The following is a 10,100-nucleotide window of genomic DNA, read 5'->3' on the forward strand; positions in this document are numbered from 1 at the left end:
ACCCCACCAATTAGGCCTTCATGGTAGAGTGGCCAGACGGAAGCCACTCCTCAGTAAAAGGCACATGACAGCCCGCTTGGAGTTTGCCAAAATACACCTAAAGACTCTCAGACCATGAGAAAGAAGTTTCTCTGGTCTGATGAAATCAAGATTGAAGTCTTTGGCCTGAATGCTAAGCGTCACGTCTGGAGGAAACCTGGCACCATCCCTACGGTGAAGCATGAAGGTGGCAGCATCATGCTGTCGGGATGTTTTTCAGTGGCAGGGGCTGGGAGACTAGTCAAGATCAAGGAAAATATGAATGCAGCAAAGTACAGGGGGATCCTTGATGAAAACCTGCTCCAGAGAGATCATGACCTCAAACTGGGGCTAAGGTTCACCTTCCAACAGTACTCGAGAGACCTGAAAATAGCTGTGCAGCAAAGCTCCCCATCTAACCTGACAGAGCTTGACAGGATCTGCAGAGAAGAATGGGAGAAACTCCCCAAATACAGGTGTGCCAAGCTTGTAGTGTCATACCCAAGAATTCTCGAGGCTGTAATCACAGCCAAAGGAGCTTCAACAAATTACTGAGGAAAGGGTCACAACTTATGTAAATTTGATATTTTATTTTTGTATACATTTGCAAACATTTCGTAAGTTTACATACACCTTAGCCAAATACATTTAAACTCAGTTTTTCATTTAATCAGAGTAAAATTTCCGTGTCTTAGGTCATTTAGGATCACCACTTTATTTTAAGAATGTGACATGTCTGAATAATAGTAGAGAAGTGTTTATTTCAGCTTTTAATTCTTTCATCACATTCCCAATGGGTCAGAAGTTTACATACACTCAATTAGTATTTGGTAGCATTGCCTTTAAATTGTTTAACTTAGGTCAAATGTTTCAGGTAGCCTTCCACAAGCTTCCCACTGTAAGTTGGATGCATTTTGGCCCATTCCTCTGACAGAGATGGTGTAGGCCTCCTTGCTCGCACACGCTTTTTCATTTCTTCCCACACATTTTCTATTGGATTGAGGTAAGGCCTTTGTGATGGCCACTCCAATACCTTGACTTTTTTTTTTACATGTTGGTCATTTAGCAAACACTCTTATCCAAAGCAACTTACAATTAGTCAATTCAGGAGCGACCTGCTAGGTTGGATGGAATCAAGACGTGTGCAGAGACTGAGTTGCCCAACCCTGAAAGGTTGGAGAGGAGGATCTGATGGTTCACATTGTTAAAGGCAGTGGATAGACCTAGGAGGATGAGGACAGAAGAGAGAGAGAGAGTCTGCTTTGGCAGAGCGGAGAGCCTCTGTGACAGAGGAGCGCAATGTCAGTTGAGTGAGCCTCCTTGAATATTGACTGGTTAGGGTCAAGAAGATCATTTTGAGAGAGTTGGTTAGACAGCTGCTCAAGTGTTTTGAAAAGAAAAGAAAGAAAGGATACCGGTCTGTAGTTGACATCATAGGAGTAAAGGCTTGGGTTCTCTTGAAGTCAGCCAGTGGTCAGGGATGAGTTGATGAGGAATGGGAGAAGGTCTCCAGAGATGGTCTAGATAAGGGAGGAGGGGATGGGTTCAAGTGGGCAGGTTGTTGGGCGGATGGACATCGCTAGTCGCAGGATTTCATCTGAACAGAGAGGGGAGCAAGAGGTCAAGGCGTAAGGTAGCTCTGTGTAAGTGGGATCAGTGGGCTGGAATATTCTCCTAACCTTCAGAAAACTGGACACAGGAATGTTCTTGCAACATTCCTATGAAATATGTCTAGAACATTAATATCTTATATTCTGAGAACATGGCAACCATGTTCTGTGTAAGTTTGGTGGGAAGTTGACGGAATAATCTTCTATGTTCCGTTTGACATTAAGGAAATGGTATCTTGGAAACAGACCTGGCATGTCACTGGAACATTCCTAAGAAAATGTTAGGAAATTACCAAATGAGACTCTTAAGTGAATGTTCTCTAAAGTTGTGAGAATGTTTGTTGTTATCTGGGTGGGGTTTGATTGGGTGGGGTTTGATTTCAAGTAATGCCCACTAACACGGGGTGTTAGCTTATAAAGTATCTCTCAAACCACTCTGAGCGGACACCAGCTGTCCAGCTAACTTATCTGATCTCACAATAAGAAAATGTTATTAAGTGTACTGGGCTGAACAGGTAAACATGAATGGGCAAAAGCGATGAGGATGAAGCCTTTCTCAAATCAAACAGTAATCTGTGCCGCTCGATCATGTTGTCCACAAGGCAGCAAGATGCATCGTTTGGAAACACACATCTCTTTTCAATATATTTTAAGGCAGATAAAGCCTTTTATAGATATACTTTTTAAAGCAATTACTTTTGCATGTGAAAGAATCCTACTCATTACGCCACGTGCTTAACCTACGTCACTTCTGTTTTGAGCCGACTTCTCCATCGGCCAAAACAGGACACCTGGCCCAAACCTGGGAGACGGCCTGGTTCCAAAATGAATGCAATCAACACTAACATGATTCCCTCGGTGTATTAATCAAATCCCTCACTGGCAGTCAAACACCTAAGCTAACTGGCTGAAGTTGTCAAGCTTGCTAGCTATATTTAGTTTTTCCCTCTCTGGATGGTGTGTTAGGAAGATAGTTAGACATGTTAAAAGTTGCTTACATATTTTATCACTCTGGCTATCCAAAGGAACCTCTCACTTGTTTCTGTGGTAACAAAAAGTTAAAGTGTATCTTCCGGTAGAGGAGACAGTGTTTCCAAACACACATTGCTCCTTTCCAGATGGAGTCATAGGCTACTTATTATCAGTGCGTTTTTGGGATAGTATGATATATCCACTAAGGATATACTATACAAAAGTGTCAGTTTGCTGATTGCTGGTTTGTCTTTATGCCTGTGGTTCTGTCATCACTTCCTTATTCTTCCTCCACAGTCTATCTGATTGCATAAATGTCTTCGCTTTGAAATAAAAATATCCAGCACGGCTCATTCAAATTGGGATCTAATCTTTCCAATATGACAAAGGATACCAGGAGGAGCCAGATAAGTGATTGCATGGGTTATGCATACTGTACCCTTTTGTCAGAGATTCCTGGCCTCCAATGAAATAACGTGGATAGGGTATCCATCTAGTCAATCTAACCAGATATGCTAAAAGTTATTCAACATTGAATTATAACAAAGTATCCCTGTAACAGTTTCATCAATACAAATGTGTTTGTTTGAATTCCAGATCCTGAACACCATCACATGAGAAGGTGTTTTAACATACCATTCATGAGACAGTGAAAATTATCACTTTAAGTACACAAACTAGCAGAAACCAGACACTTTCTGAATAACACATGGGTCTTGCTAAAAATGGTTTGAATTACTACTTAACGGTAGAAGTGCAGAGGAAGTCAGTTTGACACACGCACGATGTTAGAATTTCATTGTCACAAACAGAATTTGTGTTAAAAGTCGTTTTAAGAGGACCAAATCCCTGGAGTGCCAAAAAGTGACTTTTTCAAGTACTCCTACAGTCACATGCAGGTAAGACATTTAGAATTTAAAAAATATATTTTACCCACTTTTTCTTGATATCCAATTACGATCTTGGCTCACCGCTGCAACTCCCCAACGGGCTCTGGAGAGGCGAAGGTCAAGTCATGCATCAAACGAAACATGACCCGTCAAGCCACGCTTCTTAACACCCGCTCACTTAACCCGGAAGCTAGCCGCACAAATGTGTCGGAGGAAACACAATTCAACTGACGACTGATGTCAGCCTTCAGGCACCCAGCCCGGCACAAGGAGTTGCTGGATCGCAATGAGCCAAGTAAAGCCCCCCCCTGCCTAACCCGGACGACGCTGGGCCGGCTGTGCACCGCCCTATGGGACTCCCGGTCATGGCCGGTTGTGACACAGCCTGGGTTCGAACCCCAAGCTGTGTTGACACCGTAACATTACTATATTGTATCAGAAAGAGGTGAGGTTTCCAAAACACCCACCTTTGCCAAATATCTAATTTTTGAATAGTTAAGCTTTAGTTCAAAATATCACATTTTCACAAATAAGCATTGTTCCTTTGCGCTCTACACGTGCACCCGGCAGCAGATTGCCTACAGCAACATAAATTAAGGGGGGTATTATTTACCTTTATTTATCTAACTAGGCAAGTCAGTTAAACATATTTTTATTTTCAATGACAGCCTAGGAACATTGGGTTAACTGCTTGTTCAGGTGCAGAACAACAGATTTTGACCTTGTCAGCTTGTGGATTCAATCTTGCAACATTTCAGTTACTAGTCCAACGCTCTAACCACTAGGCTACCTTCCAGGTAGTGTGGCCTGGCAGTTTAACCCTTGGTATGGTGGAGTGGTGTTCAGATCTGTGGGACCCATTTTCAATGTTTACTAAAATAAAAATTATATAATACATTATTTTTTCAACCTGAGACTCATTGGCTCATTTTCTGTGAGGAACATGTAAAATAACACATTTTCATTGAGTGCACACTATGCACCCCCCTACACATAATTTGTATTAAATATGTGGTGTTCGGGTTGACTGAACCCGAGGGTATTACAAGTGTGGAAGAGTGTGTGTGTAAGTGAAAACAAGTAAAGATTTAACAAAGGTATGCAGAATGCCTTCACTCTGTCTTCCTCCTCCCTGGGTCTGCTTTTTCAACATAGCACCAAGAACCTGTCTGTCTCCCTGCCTGTCTGCCTGTGTCCTGCTTTTCTCGTACTCTCTTTACCCTTTGTAGTGTGTGAAACTACACAATGTCTTGCGGGAACCTGCACAATGTTATTTAAATACATTATTTCGATAAATTATTTTGATGCGTTGCTAAAAATTCAGTATTTTCCCCAACTCTACCCCAGCCAGGTGCAAATTGGAGGAGGAACAAAACAAATAAATAGCTTTGTATGTGGGGCTCCTTACCAAAATCAATCAGTATGGCAAAAATAATCTCTGCTCAAATCATATTTGCAGAGAGAGAAGCTTGTGTGGAAGGAGCGTCTTCCACTTTGGAAATGAAGAATTTTCCGTATATGAGGATCATGCCTCTGTCAATTTCGAGTCTGACAGTGAGTTGGAAGAAGAGAATGAGATTGACCCTCAGCCAGCCCCAGGACCAGCCCGTCAGCAGCCAGCCCCAGGACCAGCCCGTCAGCAGCCAGCCCCAGGACCAGCCCGTCAGCAACCAGCTCATCAGCAGCCTGCAGGAAGAGATATAGATGTAAAAAAAAAAATGAAATTGAATGGTCTTCTTGCCCAAGGAATGAGCCACCCAGCATGGCGTCCAATGTGATAAGGATGCAACCAGGGCCGACACGGATTGCGGTTACTCATAAGCAGGACATAAAGTATTATTTTGAACTGTTCATCCCAGACAACATCCAGAAAATAATTGTGGACTGCACTAATTAGGAGGGAAGGCTTGTTTTTGTAGAGAGATGGAAGGAGATGGACCAAACATATTTACATGTATACTTTGGGGTTCTTGTCCTTGCTGGTGTTTTCAGATCAAATGGGGAATCCAGTCCATCCCTGTGGGATGCAGAAACTGTCAGAACTTTTCTGTGTAACAATGTCTCTGGAAAACTGTCACATTATTTCCAGGATTATCCCCTTCATTAACCGTGACACCAGACCAGCTCGGTGGCAGAGAGACAAGTTGGCTGCAATCAGGTCAGTGTGGGACAAGTGGGTGGACCACGTCCCCCTGTTTTCTAACCCTGGGCCCAAGATTTCTGTTGATTAGCAGCTTATGCCATTTAGGGGCCGCTGCCACTTCAGACAGTACGTACCGTCTATACCCGCAAAAAGTTGAATCAAGATCTGGGCTGCCTGTGATGCTGTTTTCCATCATATGCGTGGATTTTGCAAGTGTATAAGGGGAAGCCAGATGGAGGAGCCCCTGAGAAGAATCAAGGGATGTGATTTGTCCTGGACATGACACAGGGACTCTGTGACCACAGCATCACAAGCAATTACTTTTTACGTCACACAAGCTGGAACAGGAGCTCCTTAAGAGGAAGTTGACGATGGTAGGAACAGTATGGAAAAACAAGCCAGAGCTCCCACCTCAGCTGTTGAATACATGGAAGAGGCCTATTATTTCTAATTTTGTGTTCACGGCCGACACATCCCTAGTGTCCTACATGCCAAAGAAAGGCAAAAATGTGCTACACTGCATAGGGATGGGAGAATCTGTGGCCAGGAACATCAAAAAACAGAAATCACAATGAAACAAAATGGGAGGGGTGGACAATTCAGACAAACTGGTGACAGGCTACAGCTGCAAAAGAAGAAGCCTTTGCTGGCCACGTGATATTCTTCAACATCTTGGACATCTCGGCGTACAACACTTTTGTCATCTGGATGGTATTGAACAAAGATGGGAACAGAGGGAAGCTCCAGAGGAGAAGGCTCTTTCATGAGGAGCTGGGAAAGGCATTGGTAAGACCTCAAATGCAGAGGAGGCAACATATCCCAAGGATCCCAGCCTCTGCAGCCATCGTGAGGAGGATTCAGGAGGAGGATGCTGGTGCAGCAGCCGCCCGGCCCATATAACCAAAAACTCCTAATCAAGTCAAATGTTAATTGTCACATACACATGATTAGCAGATGTTAATGCGAGAGTAGCGAAATGCTTGTACTTCTAGTTCCGACAGTGCAGTAATATCTAACAATTCCCCAACTACCTAATACACATCGAAAGGGGTAAATGAGAATATGTACATGTAAGTACAGTATATGAGTGATGGCCGAGTGGCATAGGCAAGGTGCAATAGATGATATAAAATACAGTATATACATGTGACATGAGTAATGTAAGATATGTAAACATTATTAAAGTGGTATAATTTAACGCATTGTTTAAATGACTAGTGATCCATTTATTAAAGTGGCCAGTGATTGTGTCTCAATATAGGCAGCAGCCTCTCTGAGTTAGTGATTGCTGTTTAGCAGTCTGAAAGCCTTCAGTTAGTCTCTCGGTTCCAGCTTTGATGCACCTGTACTGACCTCGCCTTCTGGATGGTAGCGGTGTGAATAGGCAGTGGCTCGGGGGGTTGATGTCCTTGATGATCTTTTTGGCCTTCCTGTGACATCGGGTGCTGTAGGTGTTGTGGAGGGCAGGTAGTTTGCCCCCGGTGATGCGTTGCGCTGTTGCGCCTTCTTCACCACACTGTCTGTGTGGGTGGACCATTTCAGTTTGTCTGTGATGTCTATGCCGAGGAATTTAAAACTTTCCACCTTCTCCACTGCTGTCCCTTCAATGTGGATGAGAGGGTGCTCCCTCTGCTGTTTCCTGAAGTCTACGATCATCTTCCTAGTTTTGTTGACGTTGAGTGAGTTTTTTTTCTTGACACCACACTCCGAGTGCCCTCACCTCCCTGTAGGCTGTCTCCTGTTGTTGGTACCTATACCGGAAGTAAGTGTGAGTAACAAACTTGTAAATACGGAAATAAGAATAACTGTAAATACAAACAAAATTGTTAAACTTCTTATGGCTTAGATCGCGCTAACGGGATCGATATGACAAAATCCAGTGAAAGTGCAGGGCGCCAAATTCAAAACAACAAATCTCATAATTAAAATGACTCAAACATACAAGTATTTTCCACCATTTTAAAGATAAACTTGTTGTTAATCCCACCACTGTGTCCGATTTCAAAAAGGCTTTACGACGAAAGCACAACAAACGATTATGTTAGGTCTGCACCTAGTCACAGAAAAACCCAGCCATTTTTCCAGCCAAAGAGAGGAGTCACAAAAAGCAGAAATTTAATCGCTAACCTTTGATGATCTTCATCAGATGACACTCGTAGGACTTCATGTTACACAATACATGTGTGTTTTGTTCGATAAAGTTCATATTTATATCCAAAAATCTCAGTTTACATTGGCGCGTTACGTTCAGTAATGTTTTGCTTCCAAAACATCCAGTGATTTTGCAGAGCCACATCAATTTACAGAAATACTCATCATAAATGTTGGTGAAAATACAAGTGTTATGCATGGAACTTTAGATAAACATCTCCTTAATGCAACCGCTGTATCAGATTTCAAAAAAGCTTTACCGAAAAAGCACACCATGCAATAATCTGAGTACAGCACTCAGACAACAAAACAAGCCATACAGATATCCGCCATGTTGTGGAGTCAACAGAAGTCATAGCAGAAGAAATAGCATTATAAATATTCACTTATCTTCATCAGAATGCACTCCCAGGAATCCCAGTTCCACAATAAATGTTTGATTTGTTCGATAATGTCCATCATTTATGTCCAAATACCTCCTTTTTGTTTGCGCGTTTAGTACACAATCCAAACTCACGAGGCGCGGGCAAGTCCAGTGGAAGTTCATATTACAGTTCGTAGAAACATGTCAAACGAAGTATAGAATCAAGCTTTAGGATGTTTTTATCATAAATCTTCAATAATGTTTCAACCAGAGAATTCCTTTGTCTGTAGAAATGCAATGGAATTCAACTAACTCTCACGTGAGTGCACGTGATCAGCTCATGGCACTCTGCCAGACCCCTGACTCAATCAGCTCTCATTCCCCCCTCCTTCACAGTAGAAGCCTCAAACAAGGTGCTTAGGACTGTTGACATATAGTGGAAGCCTTAGGGAGTGCAATATGACCCCATGACACAGTATATTCAATAGGCAACGACTTGAAAAACTACAAACCTCAGATTTCCCACTTCCTGGTTGGATTTCTTCTCAGGTTTTTGCCTGCCATATGAATTATGTTATACTCAGACATCATTCAAACAGAAACTGCAGTGTTTTCTATCCAAATATACTAATAATATGGATATATTAGCAACTGGGCCTGAGTAGCCGGCAGTTTACTCTGGGCACCTTATTCATCCAAGCTACTCAATACTGCCCCCAGCCATAAGAAGTTAAATTGCCAAGAGATGAGTTTGGATTGGTCTGCCACAAAGCATGCTTCTGTTTATTTGTGCTGGTTAGTATGTCTAGGTAATCCTGTCGAACGCAGTTTTTTTTATGTATTGTGGATTAAAACTGTGTTGCTCTCCACTTTCTGGAGGACTGCGTTTTGAAATCAGTGGAATTCGAGTCTGGTAGCTAAGGAGATGGAGAAAACGCCTGTCTCTGGATTACATCTTCAAACTAAGGGCAAACATGGTATCCGACAGGAGATGTGTCTAACCATGAATGATGTATACATACGGGTAAGATAGTCTAGTTAGCTACATTTTCAGATTTTACACGTTTCACATTTTGACAGAAAGAGCCATTTGCTTGGCTAGCTATAGGCTAATGTTAGCTAGCTAACATTGAACCTGGTTGGTTAGGTACCTGCAGATGCATGCAGGGTAGTAACGTCAAGATTTGTGATTATGATCCATTGTTTACCTAGCTAGCTAGCTAACGTTAGCTCACTAGCTAACATTACGTGTATAACTTATTATTCGTATCTCAGAGCAATTTGCTTTGCTGGCTATAGCGTAATGTTAGCTAGCTAACATTGACCTGGTTGGTTAGCTACCTGCAGATTCATGCATGATAGTAACGTCATGAGTTGGGATTATGGTTCATTGTTTACATAACTAGCTAGCTTCATGTCTTAACAAAAGACTCCGCTATAAGTAACCATTTCGGGTGCATTGCTAAATTCAGTCTGGCCATCTATTCATATTTCAGAGCACGCTCATCCAAGTGTGCCAGAGAGCGCAGAATAACTGAATTTACGAACGCTCAACACCCTTTGAATATGGCCGGTGTCAGTAAACATCGGCAAAAAAGCTTAATTATATTGCTACTAGCAGCACAGTTGCAGTCACCAACGCTATGGATTACATGAAAACAGCCTAACCAGCTCTGCTCATTATTTGTCTGCAAGTAGCTAGCAAGCTAGCTAATGTTAGCCAGTTAGGTTAGGTGCTTGACTGCCGCTGTGAGGTCAGAACATTCAGATCAACCCTACTCATTGGCTAGAGCGTCCGGTGTGTGCTCTGAACTCAAACACTCTGAATATACAAACTGACAATCTGACAGCACAGTTGCAGTCACCAATGCTCTGGATAACGTAACAACCTAGCCAGCTCTGCTAATGTTCAGTGAGCTGTTCTCTATCTATCACTTAGATGTCTGGAAGTA

The sequence above is a fragment of the Oncorhynchus clarkii genome, chromosome 1 (genome assembly GCF_045791955.1).
Source record: "Oncorhynchus clarkii lewisi isolate Uvic-CL-2024 chromosome 1, UVic_Ocla_1.0, whole genome shotgun sequence".
In the NCBI taxonomy this organism is placed as follows: Eukaryota; Metazoa; Chordata; class Actinopteri; order Salmoniformes; family Salmonidae; genus Oncorhynchus; species Oncorhynchus clarkii.